Source organism: Carettochelys insculpta, unplaced genomic scaffold (assembly GCF_033958435.1).
Source record: "Carettochelys insculpta isolate YL-2023 unplaced genomic scaffold, ASM3395843v1 scaffold_0055, whole genome shotgun sequence".
Taxonomy (NCBI): domain Eukaryota; kingdom Metazoa; phylum Chordata; order Testudines; family Carettochelyidae; genus Carettochelys; species Carettochelys insculpta.
The window spans coordinates 5,001-10,000 of NW_027439092.1; the positions used below are offsets into that span (position 1 = coordinate 5,001).

The 5,000-nt window shown below is 63.6% G+C and overlaps 1 non-coding gene across 1 annotated transcript; it reads left to right on the forward strand.

Moving 5' to 3' along the window:
• The first annotated feature begins 3,871 nt into the window (after window positions 1-3,871).
• On the forward strand, window positions 3,872-3,990 carry LOC142006375 (5S ribosomal RNA). Its single transcript, XR_012643469.1, has one exon. It is a non-coding gene; the product is annotated as a 5S ribosomal RNA (ribosomal RNA).
• The last annotated feature ends 1,010 nt before the right edge of the window (window positions 3,991-5,000 follow it).

Here is a 5,000-nt window from a genome sequence, read left to right on the forward strand (position 1 = left end):
TTTTTCTCTCCAGCCTGGGACCGGGGTTGACCTGTTGTCCCTGCCGGACTTAGAAATTTTTTCTCTCCCGCCCGGGACCGGGGTTGACCTGTTGTCCCTGCCGGACTTAGAAAATTTTTCTCTCCCGCTCGGAACCGGGGTTGACCTGTTGTCCCTGCCGGACTTAGAAAATTTTTCTCTCCCGCCTGGGACCGGGGTTGACCTGTTGTCCCTGCCGGACTTAGAAAATTTTTCTCTCCCGCCCGGTACCGGGGTTGACCTGTTGTCCCTGCCGGACTTAGAAAATTTTTCTCTCCCGCCTGGGACCGGGGTTGACCTGTTGTCCCTGCCGGACTTAGAAATTTTTTCTCTGCCGCCTGGGACCGGGGTTGACCTGTTGTCCCTGCCGGACTTAGAAATTTTTTCTCTCCAGCCTGGGACCGGGGTTGACCTGTTGTCCCTGCCGGACTTAGAAATTTTTTCTCTCCCCGCCTGGGACCGGGGTTGACCTGCTGTCCCTGCCGGACTTGGAGCCCGAGGAGGGAATCGGCCACCAGGTCAACCTCCGCTGAAAGCGGCCACGGTTTACCTGGTGCCCGGGGAGCGAATCGGACACCAGGTCAACCTCTGCTAAAGCGACCGAGGTTGACCTGGTGCCCGGGGAGCGAATCTGACACCAGGTCAACCTCTGCTAAAGCGCCAGAGGTTGACCTGGTGCCCGGGGAGCGAATCGGACACCAGGTCAACCTCTGCTAAAGCGGCCGGGGTTGACCTGCTGTCCCTGCCGGACTTAGAAAATTTTTCTCTCCAGCCTGGGACCGGGGTTGACCTGTTGTCCCTGCCGGACTTAGAAAATTTTTCTCTCCCGCCTGGGACCGGGGTTGACCTGTTGTCCCTGCCGGACTTAGAAAATTTTTCTCTCCCGCCTGGGACCGGGGTTGACCTGTTGTCCCTGCCGGACTTAGAAAATTTTTCTCTCCCGCCTGGGACCGGGGTTGACCTGTTGTCCCTGCCGGACTTAGAAAATTTTTCTCTCCCGCCTGGGACCGGGGTTGACCTGTTGTCCCTGCCGGACTTAGAAATTTTTTCTCTCCCGCCTGGGACCGGGGTTGACCTGTTCTCCCTGCCGGACTTAGAAAATTTTTCTCTCCAGCCTGGGACCGGGGTTGACCTGTTGTCCCTGCCGGACTTGGAGCCCGAGGAGGGGATCGGCCACCAGGTCAACCTCCGCTGAAAGCGGCCACGGTTTACCTGGTGCCCGGGGACCGAATCGGACACCAGGTCAACCTCCGCTGAAGCGGCCGGGGTTGACCTGCTGTCCCTGCCGGACTTAGAAAATTTTTCTCTCCCGCCTGGGACCGGGGTTGACCTGTTGTCCCTGCCGGACTTAGAAAATTTTTCTCTCCAGCCTGGGACCGGGGTTGACCTGTTGTCCCTGCCGGACTTGGAGCCCGAGGAGGGGATCGGCCACCAGGTCAACCTCCGCTGAAAGCGGCCACGGTTTACCTGGTGCCCGGGGACCGAATCGGACACCAGGTCAACCTCCGCTGAAGCGGCCGGGGTTGACCTGCTGTCCCTGCCGGACTTTGAAAATTTTTCTCTCCCCGCCCGGAACCGGGGTTGACCTGTTGTCCCTGCCGGACTTGGAAATTTTTTCTCTCCCCGCCTGGGACCGGGGTTGACCTGCTGTCCCTGCCGGACTTGGAGCCCCAGGAGGGGATCGGCCACCAGGTCAACCTCCGCTGAAAGCGGCCACGGTTTACCTGGTGCCCGGGGACCGAATCGGACACCAGGTCAACCTCTGCTAAAGCGCCCGAGGTTGACCTGGTGCCCGGGGAGCGAATCGGACACCAGGTCAACCTCTGCTACGGCGGCCGGGGTTGACCTGCTGTCCCTGCCGGACTTAGAAAATTTTTCTCTCCCCGCCCGGAACCGGGGTTGACCTGTTGTCCCTGCCGGACTTGGAGCCCGAGGAGGGGATCGGCCACCAGGTCAACCTCCGCTGAAAGCGGCCACGGTTTACCTGGTGCCCGGGGAGCGAATCGGACACCAGGTCAACCTCTGCTAAAGCGGCCGGGGTTCACCTGCTGTCCCTGCCGGACTTGGAGCCCGAGGAGGGGATCGGCCACCAGGTCAACCTCCGCTGAAAGCGGCCACGGTTTACCTGGTGCCCGGGGAGCGAATCGGACACCAGGTCAACCTCTGCTAAAGCGGCCGGGGTTCACCTGCTGTCCCTGCCGGACTTGGAGCCCGAGGAGGGGATCGGCCACCAGGTCAACCTCCGCTGAAAGCGGCCACGGTTTACCTGGTGCCCGGGGAGCGAATCGGACACCAGGTCAACCTCTGCTAAAGCGGCCGGGGTTGACCTGCTGTCCCTGCCGGACTTGGAGCCCGAGGAGGGGATCGGCCACCAGGTCAACCTCCGCTGAAAGCGGCCACGGTTTACCTGGTGCCCGGGGAGCGAATCGGACACCAGGTCAACCTCTGCTAAAGCGGCCGGGGTTGACCTGCTGTCCCTGCCGGACTTGGAGCCCGAGGAGGGTATCGGCCACCAGGTCAACCTCCGCTGAAAGCGGCCACGGTTTACCTGGTGCCCGGGGAGCGAATCGGACACCAGGTCAACCTCTGCTAAAGCGGCCGGGGTTGACCTGCTGTCCCTGCCGGACTTGGAGCCCGAGGAGGGGATCGGCCACCAGGTCAACCTCCGCTGAAAGCGGCCACGGTTTACCTGGTGCCCGGGGACCGAATCGGACACCAGGTCAACCTCTGCTAAAGCGGCCGGGGTTGACCTGCTGTCCCTGCCGGACTTGGAGCCCGAGGAGGGGATCGGCCACCAGGTCAACCTCCGCTGAAAGCGGCCACGGTTTACCTGGTGCCCGGGGACCGAATCGGACACCAGGTCAACCTCTGCTAAAGCGGCCGGGGTTGACCTGCTGTCCCTGCCGGACTTGGAGCCCGAGGAGGGGATCGGCCACCAGGTCAACCTCCGCTGAAAGCGGCCACGGTTGACCTGGTGCCCGGGGAGCGAATCGGACACCAGGTCAACCTCTGCTAAAGCGGCCGGGGTTGACCTGCTGTCCCTGCCGGACTTGGAGCCCGAGGAGGGGATCGGCCACCAGGTCAACCTCCGCTGAAAGCGGCCACGGTTTACCTGGTGCCCGGGGACCGAATCGGACACCAGGTCAACCTCCGCTGAAGCGGCCGGGGTTGACCTGCTGTCCCTGCCGGACTTAGAAAATTTTTCTCTCCCCGCCCGGAACCGGGGTTGACCTGTTGTCCCTGCCGGACTTAGAAAATTTTTCTCTCCCCGCCCGGAACCGGGGTTGACCTGCTGTCCCTGCCGGACTTGGAGCCCGAGGAGGGGATCGGCCACCAGGTCAACCTCCGCTGAAAGCGCCCGAGGTTGACCTGGTGCCCGGGGAGCGAATCGGACACCAGGTCAACCTCTGCTAAAGCGCCCGAGGTTGACCTGGTGCCCGGGGAGCGAATCGGACACCAGGTCAACCTCCGCTAAAGCGCCCGAGGTTGACCTGGTGCCCGGGGAGCGAATCGGACACCAGGTCAACCTCTGCTACGGCGGCCGGGGTTGACCTGCTGTCCCTGCCGGACTTGGAAAATTTCTCTCCCCGCCTCGGACCGGGGTTGACCTGCTGTCCCTACCGGACTTAGAACATTTTTCTCTCCCCGCCCCGGCCCGGGGGTTAACCTCGGGGCACACAGCTTCCCGGGTCTGACGTGCACGTCCTGTCACCTCCCGGGCCCGGCGTCCTCGTCCTCCCTTCCCCTTGGGCCGGCTCGGAGGAAGTTTTCCCTCGGCCCGGCCTCCGGGTTAATTGTTTGGGCCCGGCTGACTGAGGCCAGGCTGCTGACGCTAAAGCCCGGGGAGGCGGGGGCCTACGGCCATACCGGACCGAATGCCCCCGATCTCGTCCGATCTCGGAAGGTAAACCGTCCCGGGCCTGGCTAGTACCTGGATGGGTGACCGCCTGGGAATCCCAGGTGCCGTAGGCAGCTTTTGGCCCCAGCGGGGGTAGAGCGGGGCGTGTGTCTGCCGTGCGGGAGCAGGGAAGCCGTGAGGCCAAGGCGGCGCGACGGTCCTGGGGGGCGCTGAGGCCTTTCCCTCTGCCTGCCTGCGTGTCGGGGGCGGGGGGGCGGGCGAGGAAGCTTAGGCCCTCACCCGGTGCGGTGCGATGGCTTGGGTCGGGTCGGGGAGAGGGAAGAAAGCGTGTGTGGAGCGTTGGTGGGGCAGGTGTGTGTGTGGGAGTGCTGGGTGGGGCAGGCCGTTGAGGCGGTGGCGGTGGTGGTGTTTTTGGTGGGAGTGAGTTGGGGTCAGGTGGGTGTGGGGTCCCCCCCGGGGGGTGGATGGTCTGAGGGTTAAGGCTTGGAACGTGCGTCTTGGGGGACCGTGGGTGGAGGTTGTTGAGAGCGGGGAAGGCCCTGGGTATCGGTTGGGGACTATTAAGCCCGGTGGAGGGGGACCGTGGGTGGAGGTGGTTGAGAGCGGGGAAGGCCCTGGGTCTCGGTTGTGGACTATTAAGCCCGGTGGAGGGGGACCGTGGGTGGAGGTTGTTGAGAGCGGGGAAGGCCCTGGGTCTCGGTTGTGGACTATTAAGCCCGGTGGAGGGGGACCGTGGGTGGAGGTTGTTGAGAGCGGGGAAGGCCCTGGGTCTCGGTTGTGGACTATTAAGCCCGGTGGAGGGGGACCGTGGGTGGAGGTTGTTGAGAGCGGGGAAGGCCCTGGGTCTCGGTTGTGGACTATTAAGCCCGGTGGAGGGGGACCGTGGGTGGAGGTTGTTGAGAGCGGGGAAGGCCCTGGGTCTCGGTTGTGGACTATTAAGCCCGGTGGAGGGGGACCGTGGGTGGAGGTGGTTGAGAGCGGGGAAGGCCCTGGGTCTCGGTTGTGGACTATTAAGCCCGGTGGAGGGGGACCGTGGGTGGAGGTTGTTGAGAGCGGGGAAGGCCCTGGGTCTCGGTTGTGGACTATTAAGCCCGGTGGAGGGGGACCGTGGGTGGAGGTTGTT